The 15,567-nt window shown below is 40.3% G+C and overlaps 1 protein-coding gene across 4 annotated transcripts in view; it reads right to left on the bottom strand.

Annotated features, from left to right (window-relative positions):
• The window catches only part of LOC115206368 (leucine-rich repeat and fibronectin type III domain-containing protein 1-like), a 130,798-nt gene extending 126,643 nt beyond the window's left edge, over nt 1–4,155 (bottom strand). For 2 of the 4 annotated variants that reach the window (XM_029773221.1, XM_029773222.1), the window contains exon 1: nt 2,923–4,155. The gene's annotated coding sequence lies outside the window, so the exon portion shown is untranslated. The remainder of the gene's footprint in view (nt 1–2,922) is intronic. The other 2 variants (XM_029773223.1, XM_029773224.1) reach the window with 1 other exon arrangement.
• Nucleotides 4,156–15,567: the final 11,412 nt, after the last annotated feature.

The raw sequence follows: 15,567 nt of genomic DNA, 5'->3' as shown, positions 1-15,567 counted from the left end.
TCATTTCACTGAAATTACGTTGAACCAACGTGGAATAGACGTTGAATTGACGCCTGTGCTCAGTGGGAAGGCCTGTTGAACTTGTTAATTAATTCAAATTACTAATCCAATAGCGCTCAAGCGTATTAACCCTCCTAAGAATAAACCTCATTAACCTCTGTGTTCAGATATCTTTACAAGCCACTTAAAGCAGGCCCTTATTATGTACAGACATGGAGCAAGTATTTCAAATACATAACCTGGTTCTGTAGCATCAAATGTCAATGGTTCTTACTGAAACAAATGTTTCAACAGCTCATTCAAATATTCAACATGCACACCCAAAGCAATACATCTCCTAAATGCTATATGCTTGGGGATATTGACTCTTATTGTTGTAGTCTTCATTCCTGTAAAGGACCCAGCACTTTTCTCCACCCATGACTAGGTTGTTTTATCTGTGTGTGGAATGTGTGTCTCTTATCTTCTCCTATGAAGGCATCCGTCCGACAGGGAGTGGCCATTACAACACATAAACCATGTGACAGATCCTCTCCATCTCAGCGCTTCATTGCACTGGGCAGGCTGGATAGCTGTGGAGAGGTGGTGCCCCTGATGTGCCAGAACATGGAGTCCCATTCCTGATTGAGATGGAGGAGTGGATACCGCAGCTGCACCTGGTAAACGGTACTAACCAGTGGTGGAGTGGGACTGCAAGCTGCTATGTAAAATGCATGCGGCATACTGTACTACTGATGTAGCAACTCTGCAAATTGATGTACACAGTTTCCCCTTGGTATGTCATAGGAGCGTGGTCCAAATAAAATGGTAGTGATATGAGGGGATGTATGCTTCATTTAACGGTAAGTGTTTTGATATTTTGCCTCCACCTCTCTTTAATGGATTTACAACCTTCACCACTACCCTGTCTACATCTGAAAGAGCACCTTATTTCTGCAATCTACATTCCCTGAGTGAAAAAAAATATAATCCTATAAAAGCCACATGCTGACCTCTTTGAGTCCTCTACTGAGTCTGAAGGGTTGGCAAGGACACAAATACCTCCATCTCTGGAAACTGTCCACAGAGACATAGCCTATTATTCCAGAAACTAACAATATAAATATTGAATGCCTGAGAAAGAGAAAGGAGAAAATAACCATAGAAAAATGTCTACCAGTTATTACCACATTCAAACTGAGGTCCATCAGAGTGGTTGGGCAGCAAATAATACCTTTGCTAGCTGCTAGAGATACTATTGTGTTGTTATTGTTTTTTAACTTACTTTTTTGAAGTCCTGTGTTTTCTTTTGAATTGAATAAAGACTTAATTAACATTTCTAAGAGTGCATCACTCACAACTCATTAATGAGCATATTAATTGGTGAGCTAACTAACTAATTTGCATATTGAAAAAAAATATTTCCTGTATAATAGCGTCACTTTCAGGAGTCTACCTAATACAACATGTAGCTTTCTGTGGCGACTTTGTTATGTGGTAAAAGGGTATGTGGAGCCAATGTTAACAACCAGATTCAGCACCATGGACAGGCATGAGCTCGGAACCCCGGAAGTTCAGCACCACAGGGCAGTGGACAGCGACCGTAACACACAGGGTCAGCTATGTTGCTGCACTGTAGCGTTCTAGTCTACTCATGATCATGAATTATACTATATGTCATATACACACATTTGAACAGAAAAATTGCCGTTACATTGGGCTATGCTTCCCTCTCAATGTCCCGCCTATGGGTAACGTTAGGTCTATGAGTAAAGCGTGCTTTGATTTGTAACCCATGGATACAATTAGGAACATTCACATTCGTTCCTTATGAGTTCGATTGGTCGGTACTGAAACGAATAATAGACGGTTTTAGCTTAGCAGTCAGTGTCCCCAAGCGGTCATTTGACATTTCTGCAGTGAGAAATATTCTTCAGTGCTGATGCTAACTTGTGAAAGTCGACGTTGTTCTGATGCAGACACGCCCGTGCCACTCGCGCTCCAAGCAAGCTGGTCTGTGCTCTCAACCAACGTCGGCAACTTCAATGGAGGATTCAACACACCGAGCTATGTGTGGCTCGTCTGTTCTGTATTCCTTTTGATTTTATTGCCCATACAGCTTCAGCGGTTGTAGCCAACACAAACCTGTGATAATAAATGCAGAATGCATGCTGCTTCTACAGACACAGACCGGCCTTGAACCAATCTATTCTCTGATTTCGTTCCCTCTGACAATTTGATTACACACATCACCTAGCAATAGACTAATTAGGGTCAATTACAACGAATCCATACAAGGGTAAGTATTCCTTAGGAATTAATCCTTATTGGAATTCCAAAGCAGGTGAATAACCCAATACTGCGAAAGGTCAATTGAAACCCTTGTGTGTTATTAGTCTACAATGTCAACCATCTCATATGAAAATGAATGAGTCATCAATCAACATACAAATATCATATTATTTTGGCTGTTTTAGCCCAGCTGCGCGTTGTCTCACAGCACTAGTTTTAGGCTACAGTCTACTATTGATCATCCCTATTTATCATTTTGATAGCGCGCTTTTGGACCTATACAGATGTAGGCTACAGGCTACGTGACTTAAATTAGCAAAATAATTCAACAAAACTGGTCCAAAACATCAAACGCTATTCAAATATATCATAATTCAATTAGTCAGGCAATACATCAGATTGAATAGCCTATGCGGCATGAACGCATTAATAGCCTATAGCCTATACTAACAAATATAATATTATATTATGTTATTCAAAATAGCATCAACTGAACATTATATACCTATCAATATATATGTAAACACTGCACACAATAACAAATCATGCACCAAAGTGGAAGGTCAAAAAAAGTATATAGCACAAAGCTAATTTGCTTTTTATTGAGCATGCAATTGCTATGATCAAATATAAAATACATGACTGACTTACCTTTACCGTTGTCATTAATAGGATTCGCCGTGGATGTTTAGGGGTAGACACATGGGCGTTATTTCCACCGTTCAAACATTGTCTTACTGAAGCATTTCTAATCGAAGAGGAGTGAAATTGACGAGAGAGGTAGTAACCAACAACGGATTGACTTTTACTTCAGAAATTGGTCACCAAATTGGTAGGCGAAGTCCTTTCTTAAACCATCATTATCAACAATCCAGTGACCAAGACAAATGTCATGGGAAATACATCTCCCTGTTATCTGCATCGGGTTAAAACCCCACCTTAATCCCAATACGATCCAATTGAGACAGAAAAAGATGTGCAAACTGAAAAGCGAATCTGAAATCCAAAGCTATCGTCCAAGGAAAGTGTCAGTGTGGCCTCAGTCAAATTAGCCTTGAATTGAATAAGAACCGTTGGACTGTATCAGAGGTATATTCATATAGTGCAATATGCATGTACCAATATTGGCATTATGAATGATGACGGTAGAAAGCCATGCAGTTAAGGATCCGTTGAAGCAATGGGTAGGCAGCTAGTGCTGTTGAACAGACACGGACATGGAATAAACACTTTGCGGTTGGTTTTAAATTCAGCCACGCGGTTTCTGCTATTCTGCGTATCTAAAAGTCTGAGATGGTCGTGAAGGTCGACGACTACAATAACCTAGAATAGTTAACTCGTATGTATTTTATTTTATGGTAAGCAAATCAAGGTTGACAAACATACTGCTCTCCTTGATAATGTTGGTCGTTAACTTCCCTTGTCGTTTGAATGAATTCCATCCACGCATAGTTTAAAGCGTGTATTCTTTCTTGATAGGCAATATATGCTTACCCACGCGAGCAATTAGTTTTCATATATGGCTTGCTTCTTTGTCCACCCGTTCAGCAAAGACAATGCAGTCGACTTTTCCGGGCAGGGTAGTGGGAGAATGTATCCTGCTTAATTCCACAGAGCGAGCAGGCAATCTTTTGCAATGCGTCTCTACTCAACAACCTAACACTTGCGTAATAGGAGGATCACGACTGATAGGCTTACAAATGAAAATATATTTCCTCACCATGATGTCTTGAACAGATGCGGAACATATCAAATCTTTACAAAATGACCCATGGACGAATTCATGTTATATGAAGAACATTACTTTGCGACACCTTCTCTATGACAAGCACAGCATTGCAGCAATGTGATGTCATTAGGGTAATACACCAAACAATGCGTATTCTGGTCTTGGATGTGATGCTGATTAGGGTCTTTGATTTCTGGAAAGTGTATCCATATTGGTGGGATGCCAGAGGGACATGGGATGGGACTTCAGGGTGGGCTGGCTGTTGTGACCAGCACAAAATCACATACTGTGTGGGGGGTTGTCTGAATGCCAGTTGAGCTGCCCTTTGTAAAGGTATTATTTTTTACATGATCACCCCTTTCAACTTCACACTCCACCTAATCCATATCTAATGGAACATTGATGGAACAAATAGAATATAGAATCTTTATTTTAGAGGTTTAAACCTACCCCTTTAAGGGAAATGTGGTTGAGAAAAGTATATTGGTCAGGATCAGGATTACAGTAACACCCCCATAATGCTGTCTCTGAGACACCTCCTAGTTCCTGACACACTCAGTCCTGTGCTGGATAAATGGAGCTGAACAAACAGTGCATGAAGATAGAACCTTGTGACTATCCACCCACCAGAAAAGCAATGGGTAATCCACTCAGGGCTGCAGAGTTACAACCAGCCACATCCTCTCATGGTGAAATGAATTGGGAGCATGTATAGTTGTGTGCTCTCTACACTCTCTTTGTAAGAGGAGTAAGAGTATTCTGTCTATCTGAAAATGCTGCATCTGGAAAGGCTATCAATGCCTGTAATCCAGTTAAATGTAACAAACCTTATGGGACACAGGGCTCAGTGCCGACTGAGGGAATGTGTGTGGTGGTTATCTATTCTATTCTAGTCTTTATATGTATAGTGTTTTTAGAGTCATTTATCACAGAACTCAATACCCAAGTCCTATGCCTAAGATTATGGCAACAAAAAACCTCTGCCACTTTTGCAAGCTATATTCATGAAAAATTGTTTACTGCTTTTTCAGGTCAGGCTTATATGACATTTTATAACAATATGTCACTGCAGATGAAATTGTGTATTTACCTTTCACCTTGACACATTGCGGTCATTATGTTTATATAAAATATTATTATAACAACCTTTCAATAATTGACTTCAAAAGAAAGATCCAAGGTTAACAATCCAAGTAAGACCAATTGGGTGTGTTTCTCATTCTCACCTATTGATTTGACCACAATAACCTAATATCCATCAACAACAGTTACACAGCTGAATACTGGGATATTTTGCACTGTTTAGTTTTTCTTCTTAATTGTTCATAATCAAATGTTGGAAATGAGAGCAAACCCACCATGATTTAACATGCATGTACCTATACCAACAAAGAGATCATTTGATAATCTGCATTCTCAGAGTCTGTGTAGAGGTACAGAATTTAAAGTCCATGAATATCTGTATGTTCATGGAATGGATGAACGCATAGGGCTCATGCACTGCATACTGATAGAAATAAAAAGAGAGCAAAGAAGGAAAGCCAATCCACTATTTGTGTCAGGCTGCACCCCATGGGGCCAGGCTTCCTCTCCCAGTAATGCACTGTAAAAGTGATTGATTGGTATGATATGGAGAGACTGTCCATCTGAACTGTCTTCACTCACCAACGTGATGAAATTACTGTGCACTGATCTCTGAAAGCATAATCACAGATTAGGTCATTGCTATCCATCTATTCTGATACGGAAACTTGTCATTTCCTGCAGATCATAAAAGAGGCAAATACACATGTACAGATCCAGAACTCACCACCAGGACACTAATATCCTTAGAGGCTGTGCTTAATGTTCTGGAACATATTACAAGATTATGTTTCCTGGCCCGGGTTCAGGCGCACATGTGTCTGATATGGGCCGGCCCCCAGTGTCCGGTCTGGAGCGTGGAGTCACAAGCTCTGCTGTTTGGTGTTTGGCTACTGCGTAGCAACCTAGCGGTTCCAAAAGCCCTGGTCTACCCTAGAAAGACTATATCAATTGTGATCGCCAGAACAGCCAAACACATTTTTTTATGATCATATTGGGCTCTAAAATTAGATTATTATTATCAAGTTCGATCCCCATGGTCAATTCTTTGAAAGTTCGTTACAATTCGAGATACTTAATTAAATAGTGATCCATTCTGACTACTACATTTGTCATCACACAGGACCATGTGCTGACACAGACCAATCACTGGCCGGCAGGCTACGAGGAGGCTGGCGCCGCTCACCGCTCGCTCACAAGACAATATAGGATATACTGTAGGTAGATTATATTCATGTTAACGCAGGTAACATCTGTTGAACAATGTAACTCATACCACATACCATGAGATAAATCCGTATGAAACACAGGACAACCACAACCAAAGGCTTGCGCCTTCTCAACACCATCTACTGGTTTTATTGTCTATGGATATGGGTCAAGCTCAAAATGACATTTTTGACACAACATAGTTGACCCCGCTACTGCGATCAATTTCCATTAAGAACACTGTAGTCCCCAATCTCTTCCTGGTGAGTGAGCCCAAAGGAGACCTAATCTGATGCTCCATCTGTTCCTGTGCCCATGCTCTCCAGTGTAGGCCTTTGTGGCTTGAATGAGGATCAGTATTATTATATTCAGGTATACAGACTATTGAATAATACTGTGAAGAGCCATCGTTTAGGAGCTGCAGGAACAAAAACACCATTACAGTATGTTAGATGGTCATATATCTACAGTTGAAGTCGGAAGTTTACATACACTTAGGTTGGAGTCATTAAAACTCGTTTTTCAACCACTCCACAAATACCTTGTTAACAAACTATAGTTCTGGCAGGTCGGTTAGGACATCTACTTTGAGCATGACACAAGTCATTTTTCCAACAATTGTTTACAGACAGATTATTTCACTTATAATTCACTGTATCACAATTCCAGTGGGTCAGGGGTTTACATAGACTAAGTTGACTGTGCCTTTAAACAGCTTAGAAAATTCCTGAAAATTATGTCAGGGCTTTAGAGCCTTCTGATAGGCTAATTGACATCGCTTGAGTCAATTGGAGGTGTACCTGTCGATGTATTTCAAGGCCTACCTTCAAACTCAGTGCCTCTTTGCTTGACATCATGAGAAAATAAAAAGATATCAGCCAAGACCTCAGAAAAAAAATTGTAGACCTCCACAAGTCTGGTTCATCCTTGGGAGCAATTTCCAAATTCCTGAAGGTACCACATTCATCTGTACAAACAATAGTACCCAAGTATAAACACCATGGGACCACGCATCCGCCATACCGCTCAGGAAGGAGACACGTTCTGTCTCCTAAACATGAATATACTTTGGTGCAAAAAGTGCAAATCAATCCCAGAACAACAGCAAAGGACCTTGTGAAGATGCTGGAGGAAACAGGTACAAAAGTATCTATATCCACAGTAAAACGAGTCCTATATCGACATAACCTGAAAGGCCGCTCAGTAAGGAAGAAGCCACTGCTCCAAAACCGCCATATAAAAGCCAGACTACGGTTTGCAACTGCACATGGGGACAAAGATTGTACTATTTGGAGAAATGTCCTCTGGTCTGGTGAACCAAAAATATAACTGTTTGGCCATAATGACCATTGTTATGTTTGGAGGAAAAAGGGGGAGGCATGCAAGCTGAAGAACACCATCCCAACCGTGAAGCACGGGGGTGGCAGCATCATGTTGTGGGGGTGCTTTGCTGCAGGAGGGACTGGTGCACTTCACAAAAGGAAGGGAAATTATGAGGAAGGAAAATTATGTGGATATATTGAAGCAACATCTCAAGACATCAGTCAGGAAGTTAAAGCTTGGTCACAAATGGGTCTTCCAAATGGACAATAACCCCAAGCATACTTCCAAAGTTGTGGCAAAATGGCTTAAGGACAACAAAGTCAAGGTATTGGAGTGGCCATCACAAAGTCCTGACCTCAGTCCTATAGAACATTTGTGGGCAGAACTGAAAAAGTGTGTGCGAGCAAGGAGGCCTACAAACCTGACTCAGTTGCACCAGCTCTGTCAGGAGGAATGGGCCAAAATTCACCCAACTTATTGTGGGAAGCTTGTGGAAGGCTACCCGAAACGTTTGACCCAAGTTAAAACATTTAAAGGCAATGCTACCAAATACTAATTGAGTGTATGTAAACTTCTGACCCACTTGGAATGTGATGAAAGATATAAAAGCTGAAATAAATAATTCTCTCTACTGTTATTCTGGCATTTCACATTCTTAAAATAAAGTGGTGATCCTAACTGACCTAAGACAGGGAATTTTTAATAGGATTAAATGTCAGGAATTGTGAAAAACTGAGTTTAAATGTATTTGGCTAAGGTGTATGTAAACTTCTGACTTCAACTGTATTTCTGTACCTCAGTGAGCACATTATTGAATCCCTCCTACAACATACAGCCCCACTGTGCAAGATGTTTGTCTTAATGCAACTTAAAACTCCTATCCTTATGACGAGAGCATGCAGCCTCCCTGTGTTTTTCATTATAACAGCCTGTAATTGGCTTGTCAGGAGGGATGTTCACACCCCGAAGAAATTCATCCTCAGAGAGAACAGAACAGTGTGTATCCTCCGAGGTCAGCCTGACTGGATGTGGTCCTTTGTGTTCTGTTGATTTATTTATGTGGGTTAGCACATGCCTACAAACCCTGGTGGATAAATAAAAAGCTCAATTCTGTTTTTCAATAGAATCATTAAGAGATTCATTATCCATATTATGCTTAATGTGTACGGGCAGTCCATAGGGTTTCCTGGCTTTTGTTGCTGCCTCATCCTGCAACTGGAGTTAACCATGTGGCATAGCACTAATGACTCAGACATGCCAGTTAAAACTGTAGCTACTGCAATACAAATTACCCATAACAGATACTTAACATGTTTTGCATCCATTATACAGACACTTTTATCCAAAGCAACTTACCTGTACGTGCATAGAGGCATGCATCCATTTTTTACATTTGGGTGGTCTCGGAAATCAAAACCACTATTTTGGCTTTACAAGCGCCATGCTCTACCAACTGAGCTACAGAGGACCACATTAGAATCTCTATCTGTACTATTCTGATGTTTTGATTGATTTTTTTGTATTATTCTTGTTAATTGATTGCTTAAATTGTGTTATGAATTGTGTGGTTTAGTAATTATGGCTCAATTACATGAAATAGGCTCTGCCTCACAGTGACACCATGTGCTGATTTTAACAAACCATAAGCCTAATCAAGTGTTGATTTAATTTGTTTTTATTCATTGCACAAACAACATTGATACATATACACTACCGTTCAAAAGTTTGGGGTCACTTAGAAATGTCCTTGTTTTTGAAAGAAAATCATTTTTTGTCCATTAAAATAACATCAAATTGATCATAAATACAGTGTAGACATTGTTAATGTTGTAAATGACTATTGTAGCTGGAAACGGATGATTTTTAATGGAATATCTACATAGGCGTACAGAGGCCCATTATCAGCAACCATCACGCCTGTGTTCCAATGGCATGTTGTGTTAGCTAATCCAAGTTTATCATTTTAAAAGGCTAATTGATCATTAGAAAACCCTTTTGCAATTATGTTAGCACAGCTGAAAACTGTTGTTCTGATTAAAGAAGCAATACAACTGGCCTTCTTTAGACTAGTTGAGTATCTGGAGCATCAGCATTTGTGGGTTCGATTACAGGCTCAAAATGGCCAGAAACAAATAACTTTCTTCTGAAACTCATCAGTCTATTCTTGTTCTCAGAAATGAAGGCTATTCCATGCAAGAAATTGCCAAGAAACTGAAGATCTCGTACAATTCTGTGTACTACTCCCTTTACAGAACAGCCAAAACTGGCTCTAACCAGAATAGAAAGAGGAGTGGGAGGCCCAGGTGCACAACTGAGCAAGAGGACAAGTACATTAGAGTGTCTAGTTTGAGAAACAGACGCCGCACAGGTCCTCAACTGGCAGCTTCATTAAATGGTACCCGCAAAACACCAGTCTCAACATCAACAGTGAAGAGGCGACTCCGGGATGCTGGCCTTCTAGGCAGAGTTCCTCTGTCCAGTGTCTGTGTTCTTTTGCCCGTTTTAATCTTTTCTTTTTATTGGCCAGTCTGAGGTATGGCTTTTTCTTTACAACTCTACCTAGAGGGCCAGCATCCCGGAGTCGCCTCTTCACTGTTGACGTTGAGACTAGTGTTTTGCGGGTACCATTTAATGAAGCTGCCAGTTGAGGACCTGTGAGGCATTTGTTTCTCAAACTAGACACTCTAATGTACTTGTCCTCTTGCTCAGTTGTGCACCAGGTCCTCCCACTCCTCTTTCTATTCTGGTTAGAGCCAGTTTCGGCTGTTCTGTGAAGGGTAGAAATACACAGCATTGTACGTGAGCTTCAGTTTCTTGGCAATTTCTCGCATGGAATAGTCTTCATTTCTCAGAACAAGAATAGACTGACGAGTTTCAGAAGAAAGTTATTTGTTTCTGGCCATTTTGAGCCTGTAATCGAACCCACAAATGCTGATGCTCCAGATACTCAACTAGTCTAAAGATGGCCAGTTTTATTGCTTCTTTAATCAGAACAACAGTTTTCAGCTGTGCTAACATAATTGCAAAGGGGTTTTCTAATGATCAATTAGTCTTTTCAAATGATAAACTTGGATTAGCTAACACAACATGCCATTGGAACACAGGAGTGATTGTTGCTGATACTGGGCCTCTGTACGCCTTTGTAGATATTCCATTAAAAATCACCTGGTTTCCAGCTACAATAGTCATTTACAATATTAACAATATCTATACTGTATTTCTGGTCAATTTTATTTTATTTTAATGGACAAACAATTTGTTTTTCTTTCAAAACAAGGGCATTTCTAAGTGACCCCAAACTTTTTAACGGTAGTGTACATATACGTCATTCATTTGAAATAACGATACCGCAACAGAAATTGTATTTGGTTGATGGTGTGGTTCATCAATTACTTTGTTTCTAATTACCTTTCCTCACATGTTGTGTTTTAATTCTGCCTCTCAAGTGGAGCCAAAGGTCTGTTTCTGAAGTAGGCAGACAGAGAGACGAAGTCAGGATCACTATCTGAGGGGAAAATCTCAGCACTACATTTTTCAGGGTACCATGGCAACCAGGCATTCAAAAGAATTTTGATGAGAGCAGCAGGGAAGGAGAGGCTGATGTCAAGGGAGACAATTTGTTACCCCAATTGAAACAGCAACAGAGCCTGATTTCACACACAAGTATTTTGGCATAGTTCTTATCTGGACTAGCAAAAACCCTGTTGTCTTCTGCTGTCATCCTATCACAATATTCCCTCAATCAGAGGAGGAGAGAAGTCTGCAGCATCTTGATTTCCCTTAGATGAAGCACTCAGTTCAGGTTTCTGTTGAATCAAGGACACTGAGACCGCAACTGAATCGTTGGCATAGCGATGGGAGGTGGACACTGAGATGTGATTGGCATTGCTGCAGCATGAAAACTTGTGTTAGAGAATTTCCAGTCATCTGGTGATTTTCAGTACCTATACTGTTCTCTTTGAAGTAGAAAGAAGAATCGATATAAGTTTAAATATTAGACGTGTAAGCAGAATGAAGGCTGAGCCCATGTGAGTGTACAAAGCTGGATCAAAATTGAGTTAACCTAATGGTCATGTAAAAAAACAGAACGTAAGCAGAATCTGTGTTGATGAGGCAAGGTAGACCAACAAGATGTGACTGGTCTGGGCCATATCTGATCTTGTGAAGGCTACTAGACATGCACATGGGTTAATCATACATAGACATCGGCCTGAACTTGTGAAGACCTTTGGACGGGAACATTAGCTAATCAGTTATAGGCACCATTAGACCTGCAGTAGGAGTGTGCATGTCACACCACCAATTGAATCTATGCCCCGATGTCTGAGCCAATAAGAGAATGGAAACTAAGCAAGACAGCAAGATTCATAAAGTGGAGTGACAATGTTATGTAAGGGTAAGACTGTATAAAAGCAGAGTATTAAGAATGGAGAGTCAGTTCTTCCATGGAATTGCTCGGTTTTGTTACTTTTTGTAATAAAGTCTATTTGAATTCACAAGATCCGGTATCTGTAGAAATATTTGATTCAATATTTCCATGACACTTGCACATGCTACTGTAAATGGGTGGGGACCAGTCAGTGCTTTCTGAGAAACTCCATTTCTGATCGCATTGGGGGGAAGTTGCAATCAGCATAACAGTCCAGCTGTCTATCTTGGGCAGCCATTCTCTTACCCATCCAATCTCACTGTTCAGTGCTCGGCAAACGGGAACGCTGTCTTGACAAATATAATCACACACAACACTGAGATCCTGAAACCGTCTGTCAGCACAAAGCCGGCTGAACAAATGTCACACACACCCACAGTTAAACACCTTTTACACAAGTCAATAGTATACAACCCTGAGCTGATTATTATCATTTGATAACTTCTTCAGTGGAAACACACACTTGGTAAAAGTCCCCCTCTATAAACATTTTGACAGGAAACAACATTAGCATTTGTTAACATTCATGAACAGTTGTTTCATGTGTCATGGCTGTAACAACTTAATTGGCATTGAAGTTAACACACTGAGCCACCCTGACTGGTGATACCATATGGATTGAAGGTGCATGAATATGTACGCTTGATGTGATGTGAAGAGAGCATAGGGCACATAATAAACTTATGTCTAATAAGTTATGCCTATTACCATGTCATCCCATCACATGTTGCACCATCATACCTGCAGTAACATTTCTTCAAGCTCATCAAACCACAGTGCATTTCTGTGTTTACTTGACATGACCACCCACAGTGAAAACAAGCCTTCTGTGGTTGTATACAATTGTAACAGTTGTAGCTGACAGTATTAATATTTAAATTATGTTTCACCCTTTAGTTGGGTGCTTATTATCTGCTAACTCCAAATCCCGAGAAAGACAATTTAAGGTCAGAGCAGAAAAGCGAGAGGAAAGCCACATCTTATTGAAATGTAACCTCAATGAAATGGAAAATCTAAATGGGATTAAGGTTTAGAGAGGTGCTACTAATGAGTGAGCTACGTAACTTTATTCCCTAAGATCGCAGATTGAGCTGGAGGGTGAGAGAAAGGATACAGATGTAGGATCTTAACTTGATGCAGGACATTTTATAAAGGCTTCTGCAGTTAAGAATTTTTGCGTTTAAATGTCATACTTGATTTTCCATTTTGAAAAATGTATCAATGCCTACAAAAATGTCCATTAATTATAATCCACATAATTATTCACATTTCCTGTTGCTGCAGGATTATATTCCTGTTCTACCAAGATGGCTCAAATTAAGATCCTACATCTGTAGTTGACTAGATAAATGTGTCGGCTGCCTCTGTACTGAGCTGATGGAGGTGAGCTTCAAGGTTCATTGTGGTGGTTTTATGGACCTGTAGAATAGATGAGTGTTAGAGTTCAGTGGCTGTATGGAATAGAGGGGAGCAAGGTGAAGGTACAGGAGGATGCTGGCTAACACAGGGAAATGCTATGGTGACAGAGGGCCCTACCTAGGAGCAGAGCAGCTCTGATCTCCTCTACCCCGGGCACCTGGCGGCCTGTCAGGGATGATTCTCTGATGGAGGAGCGTGTTATCAGTGCAGGCAGGCAGGCTAAATCACTGGTTGAGCAAAGATTACAGCCACTGGTCTGTTCCTCTGCCTGGGAGGGCAAGTGGGTGAGTGACAAAGCAGGCTGAATCACAGGGGACAAGCTCAGGGGTGGAGGAGGGTGAAGGAAGGTGACTTTATCCCCCCTGGGCTAAGGCTGTGATTTATACATTACTAACACTCAATGATGCAATGCAAAATCAAATCAAGCAAGTGTATAATGAGACGTGTGTAACACGTATGTGAACAGCAAAAAGCTTCCTGTGGTTGATTGTGGGAGTGTAAACAATTATGAAAGAGATGAAATTTGTTTTTAACTCCTGGCAAAAACAACTCCTTGTTTTTCAAGCTTGGTATGGAAGTCATAAATTAGTATATTCCTGTACTCACCGTGTGTACAAACGTAGGGGTGCCAGTGAAACATTTTCACTTTCTCATAGTCATTTGTAAATAATACAGGAGTGGTAACAGAGCACATTGAGCATTTTTACACTGAGCTTGTATGGAAAATTATAGGTCTTCAAATAGAATATAATGGTCTTCCGATGTCTGTTTAGTAAACAGTGAAAAAAGCAGGTACCATCGCGTTCTGCCTTAAACTTAAATAGTTGTGACGGTCGTCAAAATGAGTAGACCAAGGTGCAGCGAGGAAAGTGCTCATATTTATATTGTAACTCAGAACACTCAAACAAAATAACAGACCAAGGAAAAACGGACGTCACGTTCTGCAGGCTTACTGAGCTGTACAAAAACAAGATCCCACACAGAAGGAGGGGAAAAGGGCTGCCTCTCTGATTCCCAATCAGAGACAACGATAGACAGTTGCCTCTGATTGGAAACCATACTCGGCCAATCAAAGGAAAAAACACAACATAGAAATATAACCCATAGAATACCCACCCCATGTTACACCCTGACCTAACCAAACAGAGAAAAACGGCTCTCTCAGGTCAGGGCGTGACAATAGTCTTAGATAGTGCATAAAACTAATAAACAATGAGATCCAAAAATGAGTTGTTCGCATATATATAAAATATAAAAGAATCATATATATTGTATATTTTTTTTCATATATTTTTTCTTGCTTTTTACAGCAGGCAGGCTTGGCAAATTGGAAATTCTTATCTTCATTTATATCACTTTCTAAGTGCTGAAATGTTTCCTACTTAAGTGCTCTGAAACACTTTACATGTTGCTCTTATACCTGAGCAGTAGCACTGTAATCACTATAGCAACAACATGGTGAAAGAGTCTGGCTAATAAGTCTGACTGCGCATCTGACTGGCTGACTTACTGCAAATTGAGAAATTATGTGACTAAACTCAACAAAAAGAAGAGGAAATTGTATTATCATGCAAAGATCAATGATATAAAGAATGATGGAATGGAATGAAATAATGGGCAGAAAGACAAATTCAACTCCATCTTTCATCGAATCAGATGGCTTATTCATCACAAAACCATTTGATGTAGCCAATTATTTTAATGATTACTTCATTGGCAAAGTGGGCAAACTTAGGCAGGAAATGCCAACAACAAACAGTGAGCCATCGTACTCACGCAACAAAAAGATGCAAGATTTAATTTTGGAAAATTAGTGTGGGAGAGGTGGAAAAATGATTGCTATCGATCAATAACGACAAACCTCCTGGCATTGACAACCTAGATGGAAAGCTACTGAGCATGGTAGCTGACTCTATAGCCACTCCTATCTGTCATATTTTTAGAGGAAAGTCTTTGTCTTCAGGCCCGGAGGGAAGTTAAAGTCATTCCGCCTCTCAAGAGTGGTAAAGCAGCCTTTACTGGTTCTAACAACAGACCTATCAGTTTGCTTCCAGCTCTTAGCAAACTGTTGGGAAAAATTGTGTTTGACTAAATACAATGCTAT

The sequence above is a fragment of the Salmo trutta genome, chromosome 13 (assembly GCF_901001165.1).
Source record: "Salmo trutta chromosome 13, fSalTru1.1, whole genome shotgun sequence".
Taxonomy (NCBI): Eukaryota; Metazoa; Chordata; class Actinopteri; order Salmoniformes; family Salmonidae; genus Salmo; species Salmo trutta.
Note: the sequence above shows the minus strand (reverse complement) of the source record. Positions and strands in the feature narration are given on the sequence as shown.